The sequence below is a fragment of the Schistocerca gregaria genome, chromosome 4 (genome assembly GCF_023897955.1).
Source record: "Schistocerca gregaria isolate iqSchGreg1 chromosome 4, iqSchGreg1.2, whole genome shotgun sequence".
In the NCBI taxonomy this organism is placed as follows: Eukaryota; Metazoa; Arthropoda; class Insecta; order Orthoptera; family Acrididae; genus Schistocerca; species Schistocerca gregaria.
Genome location: NC_064923.1, coordinates 333,999,490 through 334,013,978, shown reverse-complemented (window position 1 = coordinate 334,013,978; position 14,489 = coordinate 333,999,490).

Here is a 14,489-nt window from a genome sequence, read left to right as displayed (position 1 = left end):
TTGGCCCAGCTCGAGCCAGCACCGGGGGACTGGGGACAGAGCAGATCGTAGGCCCATGCATCAGTGCCCAGCGGCACTTTGCGGGCCACGCCTCCATTAAGGCACGGTTTAGTGCGCAGGACCCGATGACGCCCGCAGCCGTCAGCACCCTGGGGAGGCGGTCACTCTTCGACTGTCGTAAAACGCCTCCCCTCCCCCCTCTCCTGCTTTTCCTGGCCCTAGCCGTCCCATCATTAAGACGCGCCGCTCTAAAACAGGAGCCCGGGCGCGTCTAGGCCGCGTGTTACATTTACAGCCGCGCGTCTCCTTCCCCCCCCGCGCTCGTTAATGGCGCCTAGCAGAAGACGACAGGCGACGAAGGATGGCAGGCAGCGAGGTGGCAATGCTGCTGCCCGCCACTATACCAGAAGGAAGCGGGCCGCACTTTATAGCCCCCAAGTTCGTGTCTTCCGTGGCAGTGTGTCCGCGCCGCTGGAGCAGACGGGAGTTGTAAACCTGAGGTCTTCCGTCGCCTTCCGATCTGTGAATACTGTCTCCCTCGTTTTCTTCGCAGTGCACCCAGTCCGAGACGAAATACACTTCTTACGATTTCAGAGTTATAACGAAGACTTTATATAGCAGTAATGTGTTCGATCAGTATTGCAACCAGTCGATAAATGCCCCTATTTGGGCACAAAAATTGCGAATATGTTTCTGTTTATTTAAAGGATTCTGACCGAAATGTTTGGTGACAGTTGTCTCATTCTACTTTACTCATGAATTTAAAAAAAAATTCCCGTGACTTCTGGCTTGCGAATATATTAGTGCTTTATTATAATGGAACTCTCAAACTCTCGCAAGGTCCTTTTTTTTTTTTTTTTTTTTTTTTTTTTTTTTTTTTTTTTTTTTTTTTTTTTTTGCAGTGAACACATGCCATGTCGTGGGGCGATCACTCTGTTTTTACAATAATTGAAAAGCCACGATCGCTTCAATCGTTTATGAGATGACCGGTTTCAGCACTCTGAAGGTGCCGCCATCAGATCTGAAACGTTAATCCACGTGTCAGATCTGATGATGGCACCTTCAGAGTGCTGAAACCGGTCATCTAATAAACGATTGAAGCGATCGTGGCTTTTCAATTATTTTAACCTCACAAGGTCATCTGTTGCTCGCACCCACTAGTTGCCTGCTATAAGTCGCGCATACCCATTCACTCCCAGTTCCCCTTCCTCACTCACTCGCTCAACCAAAATTATTGTCATTATCTCTCTGTGTCTCTCTGTCGTTGCCTCCTGTGTTGCAGCCGACATCTCCTATGTTGTGTCCGAATACTGCAGACTCCTCTCGCTGTCACAGTCTCCCTCTTTTTCTCTTTTACTGCTAATAACTCATTCGTTCCTTTCTGCTGCTGTTTTCGTTTCTCACTGTAGTTGTCGCTCTCTTTCTCGTTCTCTTTTCCTACAACTGTTCTGTCCCTGTCTTTCAATATCTTTCTGTTGCACTGCCTTTGTCGTCTTCGCTTTTTCTATATAACAACCACAATCTCCTACCTTAGAGTACAAGGAGAGTAAATTAGAACCTCTGCACCTTGGAAACGGACAAAGATGTCGAGAAAATTTTAGAGGACATTCGAAATCTGGATCTTAGGAATATATTATAAAATTTTCAGCCGTTTTCCATGCATATCCGTTTTGGAACGCAAGGCAATGAAAACATAGTAAAAAAGTTTTCATTGGGTTTTCCGAGGAACCGCTCATTAACTAGTGATGCCTCTTTATACCTCATTAATATCACTGAAGCCCACATCCAATAGTAAAAGAACCAACCTATCTGCTCCAGTTTCCTGTGCAGAAGGAAGTGTGTAACATTACTATTTTGACCCTGTACTGTAATATAGTGACGTTGAGACCATCCTCTTTTTGAGAATACAAATGGTCCCTACCCCACGGGCTGTGCAAAACGCCTGACCATACCTTTTTGTCACCAGTAGAACCCTCGGTATGAATACTGGAAAATACCACCCGGCGATTTGAAACATATTAGGTACACATGGTGTACCGAGCGAGTTGGCGCAGTGGTTAGACACTGGACTCGCATTCGGGAGGACGACGGTTCAATCCCGCGTCCGGCCATCCTGATTTAGGTTTTCCGTGATTTCCCTAAATCGCTCCAGGCCAAAGCCGGGATGGTTCCTTTCAAAGGGCACGGCCGACTTCCTTCCCCGTCCTTCCCTAATCCGATGAGACCGATGACCTCGCTGTCTGGTCTCGTTCCCCAAAACAACCAACGAACCAACACATGGTGTAGCATGCATACCGATTCATGGAGTGGTCTCAAGAACGCTATGTCGTGCTGAGGTCATTTTAATAAATAAATTCTTAATTGTGTGTTTGCGGGTATTCATTCTAATTGTCGTTCCATCTTAAGGACTATATTTATACAACTGTGTATGTTCCTCAAGAGCTGCGAGATGTGGTGTTCTGTGTAATCGCTGCCTTGACTCCAACCAGGCTATGGAGTATTCTTCTGTGGAGGGTAACTAGCGAATCTAGGGAAATGGCGAATTTTTATTATTATTTCAAAAAATTGGGTACCAACATTTTCATTTGCAATGTTTTAGTTCACTTAAAAGCGTAGTTTCACGCGGCTGTTGTCACTGTCAGTAAAATTCTTCGGTTTCACTTAATTGTAGACTTACTGGCTACATTTGTTAAACGTAGCTGTGTGAAATAATTATTTATTTTTATTTTTTGTTGCCTCTCACTTTTGTTTGTTTCATATTTAATTTCATATAAAACAATGAGTTTCGAGCCCATTCTGTCCGTCTTCAGGCGTTCATACATGTAGAAATTTATTAATTAAAAGTAAACACTCTTAAGCTACATCAACATGGAACTTTTCTAATTTTTTAATTAAGGATTCAGCCACAGTACCAAATAATATTTTTTTAGTGACAATTACCCATTTTGGAAGATAGAATGTTCATCAGATTACCTTTCATTAGAAACATGGGTGTACTCAGCGATTGTGATATGAGTTTCAAATAATAGAGCACAGCAATCAGTCGTCCTTTTCTTGCCGATTTTATTTGGCAAATCTAGATTTAGGTTAGTGCCTAGCCATTATCAATGCACAATTTAATAGTATCATTGCATTTTCTAGTATGTCATTGCCCTGTTGTTCGAGCCGAACAGAAACCAGAGTCGAATAGCATAAAAGGGAAGCTGTGGTTGAAAAACGAGTGAGATATGGTTGCAAAATATTTCCGATGTTATTCAACACATACACTGAACAAGCTGTAAAGGAAACAAAAGAAAAATGCGGAACTGTAATTAATGTTCAGGGAGAAAAAATAAAAACTCCGAGATTTGCTGATGACATTGTAATTCTGTCAGAGGCAGCAAGGGACTTGTAACATGCCGTGTATAGAAGTGAAACATGAAAGATAAACAGTTTAGACCAGGAGAGGATAGAAGCTTTTGAAATGTGACGCCGCAGAAAAATGTTGAAGATTGGATAGGTCGATCACGTAACTACTGAGAAAGTACTGAACGAAACTGGGAGGCAACAAATTTGTGGCACAACTTGACGAAAAGAAGGGATCGGTTATTCGGATACATTCTGAGACATCGAAGTATAACCTATGCAGTATTGATTGGAAGTGTTCTGGGTAAAAGTCATAGAGGGAGGCCAAGAGATCAATACAGTAAGCAGATTCTGAGAGACGTAGGGTGCGGTAGTTATTCCGAGCTGAGAAGCTCGCACAGGATAGGATAGCATGCATGGAGAGCAGTCTCCGGACTGAAGACCAGAAAACACTCACACTGAGTATCATAATCACTGGGTACTGCAAATTTTCTAAGGAACAGCTTTACAATACATGTAGAAGGAACTTACGTATATAAGAAGTAGTTGCCTTGAAACGTCCCCTTAGAAAAATTATACAAGACTGTGCCTAAACTGACACTCAATATTTTTAGCGCAACGCAATCTGACTTTCAAAAACCCCTACAAAAAGAATGGCCCTGACTAACATTAACCTATACGTTTCACAAATCGCTTACCTCACAAAAATCTTGGTTACTCGAACTACTGCAATATAGCAAGCGCCACTACTGCCAGCTAAATAAAAGAGTCAAACTACGGAAGGCAATAACTACTGATAGGGATAGTTAGCAAAATGAAAGATTTTGATAGAGAACAAACAATGTATTTACCTTAATAATCATAATATATATATCAGTTCATGACATCAATTCTTACAAATTTCAAAACTCCGCCATCTCTCTCCCCAGGTCCACCACTGCTAGCGGCTCAAATAACGCCGCCGCCACGTAGCGTTCTGTATGAAAATCACTGGCTGTTCCGTGTGCAGTCTGTGGCTGTTTTGCATTGTTGTCTGCCATTGTAGTGTTGGACAGTGGCAGTTGGCTGTTAACAGCGCATAGCGTTGCGCAGTTGGAGGTGAGCCGCCAGAAGTGATTTGTGAAGGGCTATTCTTTTTGTAGGGGTTTTTGAAAGTCAGATTGCGTTGCGCAAAAAATATTGAGTGTCAGTTTAAGCACAGTCTTGTATAATTTTTCTAAGGGGACGTTTCAACCTAAAAATCAAAATGCAACGTTGTGTCATTGTTTCAAAGAAATATGTTAAGAACTTTCGGAGATGCACAGTTTTGAACAAAAATTTACGTTTACATTTGTATAGACTGCGATGCGGCAGATTTAGGTCGACACAATTTTCTTCAGTTTGACAGTATCATGGTGTAGCGCATTTTACCCCTTCACCACTTGTTAGTTGCACATAAAGCGACTGTCTAGCAACCTGCTGTCACAAGTCTTTAAAATGAATGGGAATGATAAAAGAGAAGACTAAAAACTCTCAATGTCTGATATGCCAGACACAGGCGCATCATTATCGCCACCCCATATTTCCTTATGAACGACATTACGACACATGTTGAAACCACTTAAATACTTAGTTGACGATGAAAGAGTAATAAACAATAACGGACGACAGACAGCATTCGTCGTTCCGCACATCAAGCAGTGCACTGTGCTAAATTTGTGCTCATGGAGCACATAATGAATTTAGTAGTACGAATATTAAATTTTCTGAAGCTGCACCCATTATTTCACGGTGTCTATTGAATTGAACGCTATAAATTACTGGAAAGTACTCCGGTTAAGTAAATAGGCATTCCTCGAACGATTTTTCAATTTAACACCCCATATTGTTGAGTTTATGCAGGTAGAATGAGAACTCCGCCACAAAAGGCCTCGAAAGACCCATCGGTACCGACCGACGATCGTTCCATCCTCAGAGGATGTGGAGGGGAATGTGGTCTGCACACCTGTCTCCTGGCTGTTGTAAGTTTTCGTGATCGGAGCCGCCACTTCTTAGCCAATTGTGTCCTCAATTGGGCTCACAACGGCTGGGTGCCCCCTTGGTTGCAACAGCGCTCCGCATACCCGGAAAGTCACCAACCTAGCTAAGCCATACAGCACTTGTACACTACTGGCCATTAACATTTCTACACCACGAACGTGACGTGCTACAGACGCGACATTGAACCGACAGGTAGAAAATGCTGTGATATGCAAATCATTATCTTTTCAGAGCATTCACACAAGGTTGGCGCCGGTGGCGTCTCCTACAACCAATTTCTCATACACAAACAGCAGTTGAGCGGCGTTGGCTGGTGAAACGTTGTTGTGATGCCTCGTGTAAGAAGGAGAAAAGCGTACCATCACATTTACGACTTTGATAAAGGTCCGATTGTGGCTTATCGCGATTGCTGTTTATCGTATGGCGACATTGCTGCTCGCGTTGGTCGAGATCCAATGACTGTTAGCAGAATATGGAATCGGTGGGTTCAGGAAGGTAATACGGAACGCCGTGTGGGATCCCAGTGGCCTCGTATCACTAGCAGTGGAGATGACAGCCATCTTATCCGCATGGCTGTAACGGATTGTCCAGCCAAGTCTCCTTCCCTGAGTCAACAGATTGGGACGTTTTCAAGACAACAGCCATATGCACGAACAGTTCGACGACGTTTTCAGCAGCATGGACTATCAGCTCGGAGACCATGGCTGCGGTTACCCTTGACGCTGCATCACAGACAGGAGCGCCTGCGATGGTGTACTCAACGAAGTAGCCGGGTGCACGTATGGCAAAACGTCATCCTTTCGTTTGAATCCAGGTTCTGTTTACAGCATCATCATGGTCGCATCCGTGTTCAGCGACATCACGGTTAATGGACATTGGAAGCGTGTATTCGTCATCGCCATACTGGCGTATCACCCGGCGTGATAGTATGGGATGCCACTGGTTACACGTTTCGGTCACCACCTGTTCACATTGACGGCACTTCGATCAGTGGACGTTACATTTCAGATGTGTTACGACCCGTGGCTCTAATCTTCATTCGATCCCTGCGAAACCCTACATTTCAGCAGGATAATGCACGACCGCATGTTGCAGGTCTGCTTGACTCAATGCCCAGGCCTATCAAGCCCATTATTACGGCAAGAGGTGGTTTCTCTGGGTACTGATTTCTCAGGTTCCATGCACCCAGACTGCGTGAAACTGAAATCACATCTCAGTCCGTTTATAATATATTTGTCTAATGAATACCCGTTTATCATCTGCATTAGTTCTTGGTGTAGCAAATTTAATGACCATTAGTGAATTTGACGGAAACCGCTGTTTCTATTGAGGCATCTATTGGCAAGAATAAGAGCAAGAACACAATTTAGTACACCTGGAATGGATAGCACACCTCTCCTTTTAAGTGGACATGACTACACACTGTCCACAGTAAGGTACTGCAAGTTTATGTCATTAAGAGACTTACCGGAATAGTTTCCTAAACTTTTTGAGGACAGTGATAACCTTGCATGTGCCTCCGAGATGTTTTCTTCAGACCGTTTGCCGTTACAGTTGAAAGCAACCCTGTACATGTGCAGCTGAAACTCATTGACCAGCGATGTAATTCCCGCTTAAAAAACGATATTTTTATTTATATTTATCTTTTCTTAGATTGAAACTCTCCAGTAAGTCTACGTTGTTTTCCTTGTGAAGAACTTTCACGTCTCCATAATTACATTTAAAGTGTCTTATTTCAGTCAAAGTATGTGGTTGAAAGGCTTTTTTCGATTAGGGAACTAAATGTCACCATTACATGGCCACCGCAATATGGAAACCTTCGGAAAAAAATACCTACACCTGTCCGTATGGTGACAGTTTGTACCAGATAAAACATTTTGTTATGGTTTCACCTCGAAAAATATAATTAATACTGAAAATTAGCTTTGCTTATGATCTATACTGTCGAGAAGTATGAAATATGAAAGCAAGTCGTCTGCAGTGCAACTGAATTGCTACGGGAACGTGACATGATCGCAGTCTTCATCCCTTCCCCTACACCCCTAAACTCAGTGTGATATGATGGTGTGCGAGGAAGTGTGTAGTTAGCTGAGACAGCTATGGGACGTTAGATAGAGATCTCGTCTCATACTTAATTTTTCACATCCATGGCCGAAAGGAGAAAGTTTTTTACTCCAATGAACAGAGGTAGCTATGTGCAGATAACAGCCTTGGCTACCTTGAGCTATAAACTATCGCCTCCTGCAATGACGATCTCCAACCAGTGAACTATGCAAAATATCACGCGGACAAAATTTCTGATTATAATATTCAGGTTGGGAAAATAGTACTCAACAGTTAAGGTGAAAGGTTTTCCTATGGTGTATTACTCTAACGTCTTTTCGATACACACAGTGAAATCACAGGTTACAAAATTCTAGGGTAATGAAGTGATTGAAAATAATAACAATAATAAATCGACAGAACTTCGTCGAATATGGACTCTGCTAACGTCACTTGACTTTGGGTGAGCGTATTTTGAATTTTCCATATTGATCCTTTTTTTTTTTTTTTTTTTTTTTTTGTATGATGCGAATGAGAACAAATGCAACTGATGTCTGCGTATTTCACATGAATACAAGAAACTGGAAGACGAGAACGAGTTTGTGGTGTAGTTTTGAATGTAACATCTAGTGCAATCGTGTGTTCCATGTTGCGTCATCAAGCTCAGTTACCGTTAATGGACAACCTGCAGCCGTGGTGCTGTTCAGTAAATCCGTAAGATACGTATATGCAGCTTCATTAACCTTTAGTTTGGACTAGCGGTTGTTGCTTGTTTTTGTGCCTTTGTTACAATTCTATTGACAACTTGAAGCTTCCCAGTTTCATTAATGTACTTGCAGAATTCTCACTTAAAATCACGTAATTGTCAGCTTTTATTCTCTTCTGCTCCTAGGACAACCCAAATGTACATGCTTGATGTATTGGTTCGCCGCATGGTTGCAGTGTGGTGATGGTATTACGTGGATTCCATACACTTGTTTACAGTAGCAGCTGTGGTTGAGGCCGGCCGCGGTGGTCTAGCGGTTCTAGGCGCGCAGTCCGGAACCGCGCGACTGCTACGGTCGCAGGTTCGAATGTTGCCTCGGGCATGGATGTGTATGATGTCCTTAGGTTAGTTAGGTTTAAGTAGTTCTAAGTTCTAGGGGACTGATGACCACAGCAGTTAAGTCCCATAGTGCTCAGAGCCATTTTTTTTTTTTTTTGAGCTGTGGTTTAATTTCTGCCTGACAACGATCCTTGCAAACTGCTTCCTGTTCCCTACACCACATGAGTATATTTCATGTCAAACTTTTCAGCGTACCTTTAGCTCTCTGGTAAATGTGGGTGGATATTTTTCCCCAGGGGCCGTTCCCACACCTTTTTACATTCGAATTTGGCCAAGTTACAACATGTCAGCTCTAATAGCTGTTCCCCAGTAGATGGGGTTACAGCCTAAAAGTATGCTTGAAGACTGCATTTGAATGTGTTTTGTGCAGTCATTAAGCGTCGACTGCAAACCGACCAGCACAGCGCCGCGAAATGATATCAAGAAGGAGCTGACCTGCGCGCCAATGGAAAGATCGGGCAACGCCGCACCTCCAGGAAGACAAAGAGTGCAGCGCTCCCTACAACACCAAACCAGCAGGCAATCGCTGGTCGCCGCCTCCCCCCCCCCCCCCCCCCCACCCCGTTTAGTCGCAGACTTGAGGGAACCAGCACTGAGTAATAGGAAGACGGAACCTACCTTGCGTTCTACTATTAGTAATAGCCAGTACAGTTATTGCATGTAGGATTCACAGGAAGGACATCAGCCCATCTCATAACAAGAGGTTATGTAAATTTTATTTCAATAATGGAGAGCTCCATTGATTTGGAAGTTTATGTACAGATTATTAGGAATTCACGCCACTGCTCATCGAAACTTCTCTCGTTCCATGTTTGTGTCGGTTCTGACTCCCACACTACATGACACAACAAGAACATCATCGGGAAAATCTCACATCTATATTTCCCCTGACATGTTCCGAAGTTTCTTGCGCGCTTGTTGCAGAAGATGGCGCTCAGTCGTTGCTGTGCTTAGTAAGTCCAGCTGCAAAATGATGTGATTGTATGACAATCACTAAACAGTACTTAAAAGGATGCCATAGACATTTACTTGTGGAAGTTGAAGTCCAACTTAAATGGCTTAGTATTTGACACATTTGACACTTCATGCGTTGTAGCTGGTTTCCTCCCATCACAACCTTCAGCGTCGCACCCGAACCACTCGCCATAGCCGAACAGCCCCAACACTTAGTTCACGTCCAGTTCCTTGCTTGTCCTGCTTTATTTCTTGATGTGTTTGGATCCGAAAAATCTGTGTCAGACACTACTGGATAACACACAAGATGCGACTCAGCATCACATGCACAGTTATTATAATCAAAGAGATCGGCTTCCATTTGGTAAGTTTCGCGTGACATTGTGTGATTCTGAATTTTTGAAGGCTCCTAAAAACCTTCGGCAGTGCAGGAGTCAGTGCATAAACCTGATGTATGGAAAGCCATTGGTTCGAATCTCGTGAAGCGTAGCGACATTTTTTAATTTCTAAATCTAATAAAAAGTTTTTGATTATTATATTCATTCGATTAATTGGTTGATACGTAATTTTTTTATTTTCAATACTCTGCCGAGTCATAATCATCATCATATTGACTTCCTTATTTTCTGGTATTTTTATTTCTGTCAGTCTTATTTCGTTTGGAATCTGTGTTGCATATAATTTGCAAGCAGCTGGTGTGGTCAGGTCGAGTGTAAGTACACGTAAGCAATGACAGTGTGAAGTAACAGTTTGCTTTTACCTCTAAAAAAGAAATTTGTCTGAATTGAATTTGATCTTAGAGTTAGTCTTAAACGCTGTGAACCGAGTGATGGTGATTATAGTTCTGCAGCGGATTGTTTATCGCCGTTTTCTCCGATACATTGCACACCACGAGTCTGGAATTTGGTTAGGACACGAATTTAAATTCAGGTCTATAAAACGCGTCGTCTGCTGCAGTTCAGTCACTGGCATCACAAAATCAGCTGTCCTCAGAGAAACTCCTATTTCTATCATACCTCGCGGCGACCATCTCAAATATTGTTACACCTTAACAACATTTACGAAGTGAGCCGATGTGTTTGTGTATCGCTTGTAACCGAATGATATCCGGCAGGGGGTGCGGCAACATTATAGCACTATGTGACAGACGTCAATGAGCATGTTATTTTAACAAGACTGTAGTAGTTCACACCTGTAATAAAGTTCGCTTAGCTTATAATCACATTCAGTATAACTGACACTTAACATAAATTAACAGGTACAGTAAAACACTTTGCCACACATGTCATCAGATACGAGCTCCCTCACTTGGCTACGGCCTCCAGCGAACGCTCTGAGCTGTGACAGCTACATCGAACCAGTCAAGTCTACGAGAAAACCATGTTACCTTATATGATCACGCCAACGATAAGCGAAGACGCTGTCTCCAAGTGGACTGTGATGCCTTAACTCGCGACTAAGACATCACATAAGCTCAATATTCTACCCACATAGCTCAATATTCTACCCACATAATAGGGCTTGTAACATATTGTATAACCAATAGTATTTACTCCGAGACGATTTGCTATAAATGTTACAATAACCTTGACACCAGCAGCAGCATTATCCTCACCGTTGTACGCAGTTCGTTGTTACCTTCTTTGTATTTTAGTCAATTTTCTCATTCCCCAAATCGCAGCGTGGCCCTTGGACTACACAAATGATACCTCGGTAGCATTTAATTCATGGATATTGTCATTGAATAACAGAACACACAAAGCGTTGTCATCACTCCCGTGTGGTGCATGCACTTGCACTTTGAGAGCGACATGGCAAATGTGTCTCCTAACTGTAGTTGTAAAACAAACGTACGCTATCGTAGATTACAGCAATTCACCTAGTATCTTTGTTAAGTTGCGTTTGTAGTGGCATTACCTGTTCGTTTGGTGTGTTGCATACCTGCCATACCTCGCTTCGATCGCTTTGTTTGCACACGACATCGCTCTCTTACTAAACTCTACTAGAAACCGGAAGCGCTGAACCGTGTAGGAAATGACTGAGACGATAAAAAGGGTGGCATAACCAAAGAATGATTTTTGTCTTATGTTGGTATCCGCCTGTTTGATACCAAAAAATAAATATTTGTTGCAAAACCCGAATTTCCAACATTTAAGCGAGGTTTCTGAGTTTGTAACATGAAACAGAGGGATGTTGTGGCAAAAGTTTAAAAAAATATACTGGTTTACTGTATGGAGCCAAAAATTCGATTTCTTCAAAAAAAAAAGGTGCAATTAAAGAAATGCAGAACTAAAACTTATCAGACATTGATTGCTTCGCTATTTCATCGAGCTGATATAAAACTTGTTTCTATTTTTCAGTTATTTACAAAGAACTTTCACATTTATCGCCAATAACAGAAAGCTCTTGCCTATGAGTATAGTGACGAACGTTCTACTGAGTACGAAAAACAACAACAATATTATAAATTTCTTATATCTGTGCATGCAGACTGCACTTTACCAAAAGTAATTTGCTTGGTTACATAAAAACGCATCCTTTACGCCATCAACTAATTTTTATTACTTGTAAAATACAAATTACGTTTTGTGCAGTAATAGAGTACATGACTGACTAGCACTGAACGATGTTCTGTTTTAATTATGTGAGCCGGCCGGGATGGCTGAGCGGTTCTAGGCGCTACAGTCTGGATTCGCGCGACCGCTACTGTCGGAGGTTCGAATCCTGCCTCGGGCAGTTCCATAGTGCTCAGAGCCATTTGAACTCTTTAATTATGTGAAAAAGAAGAAGAAAAGTCGTCGGCTCCGAGTTGGTCTCTTCCACATTCTTTTATGTTTCCTCTCATACCGTTGCTACTAATACTACTGGTAGTCCTAGCATGTACTACGTCATGTGTTGTGCAGGACCGCAGCTTTGGCAGAGCGCAGTTCCACCCGTAAGATACAGCCGGGTCCGCGTGGCCTGGCCGTCGCCCACACTGTGCCTTCGCCTCGGCGGCCGCGGTTCGGCCTGACATGGTGTGCTGCGCTGCGCTGTGCTTGGCTCTGCTTTGTTCAGGTGGCCTTTCCGGTCGCGGCCTCAGCGAGTTATGCCGCATCACTGGCCGGCGGACGTGTCCCTCATCGATCTTCCTGTTCCGCCGACTGCCGCTCGCGGCCACCGCTGCAGGATGACAGCTCTTCAGTTCAGCGAGAGGGATGGCTCTTCTTATCGGCTACCCGAGCTCGAATATTCCTCCCCGTATTCTTGACCGTACGTTGGAAGATGAAGAAAAGTTCCCATATATCTTAAGATTGCTGCTGTTGACTTGTGTGGTTTGCGCTGGTGACTTCTCGGTAGCACACCATTTTATTATTCTCGGACGTAGCGGGCGCAATTTTTTTCCCAACTGTGACTTGTATTGAGTCCGATAGAGGATTCACATATCTTCTTAAAATTGTCTTTGTTGCGGACTTAGAACATTTTACCATCTCCTTTGTGAATTTGCCGTATCTTCACTGGGATAATATACTGTGCTCTTGGATTAATTGCGGGCGGAGCTACCATCTCGTCGTGGTCTATTGAACTGTAGTATCTGTGTACACTCGAAATAAAAAAAAAATTTAAAAAAACAAACAAAAAACGCACGGATGAAGTGTCCGAATGGAAGGATATCGGTAGATGTCAAGTACATTTAAAACAAAGAAGTAATTACTGTTTCACAAAAATTGGACGATTTATTGACGGGAAAGGACTCCGTCTTCAGGCCACGAGTGCCCGACCGCCGTGTCATCCTCCGGGGAGGATGCGGATAGGAGGGGCGTGGGGTCAGCACACCGCTCTCCCGGTCGTTATAATGGTATTCTTGACCGAAGCAGCTACTATTTGGTCGAGTAGCTCCTCAATAGGCATCACGAGGCTGAGTGCACCCCGAAAAATGGCAACAGCGCTTGATGGCGGGGTGGTCACCCATCCCATTGCCGGCCACGCCCAACATCGCTTGACTTCGGTGATCTCATGGGAACCGGTGTATCCACTGTGGTAAGCCCATTGCCATTGAAGGGAAAGAGCTTTACGAATTGAGCAAGTCAATAAGACGTTGGTCTGCCTCACGCTCTTCTGCAAGCAGTTATCCGGTTTGGCATTGATTGACAGCGTTGTTGGATGTTCTCCTGAGGGATTTCGTGACAAATCACGTACAATTGGAGCGTTATATCGTCCAAATTCCGACTTAGTTTGATGCCCCTGCTCATAATTCTCCAAACCTTCTCCATTTGGGAGAGATCTGGTAATTTTGCTGTCCAGGGCAGGGTTTCGCTTGCACGATGCCAAGCAGCAGAATCTCTCATTGTGTGTTCCCGGAAATTACCTTGCTGCAGTGTAAGCTCAGGATGCCTCGTCATGAAGGATAACGAAAGAGGGAAATGAGTATCGTAGACGTACCGATATTCTATAAGAGTGTCACTGATGACAACACAGGGTTCATGCTACGAAAGGAAATGACACTCTAGACCATCATTCGTAGCTGTGGTACCGTACGGCGGGCGCTGTCCAGTGCGTCTCCAGATACGCTTTGGTTCATCATAGGGGCTCATAAACATTACTCATCGCTGAGGACACTTGACATTTCAGGCCGAATGTGCCCGACACCACTGCAGACGGGTCCTTGGGTGTGCAGAAGGCAATGCCAGCGGCGCAAGGGGCTCCGTGAGAGTATCCGTCGCTTTGAGCTCAATATTAATTGTCCTTCTCGTCAGTGAAGCGCCATCAGCACGTCGCATCGATGACAATGATTAATCTAGTGCTGTGAGTGCCCATCTGACGATTTCTCGGTTCTCTATTTCTCTCGTCTCTGTTGGTCGACCGCTCTCTTCCTTTTCTTTGAATCAAACTACAGACCTCCGTATATCGTTCACGTACCTGACTGCGAGGCATAGTTAGTTACTGTCCAACTTAATACACGGAACGAAATTCGCACAGGCTCTATGCCCTGGTATCAATGTATCCCCTGTTTACTGCCCTTGCCAGCTGCGCGGTGAAATTG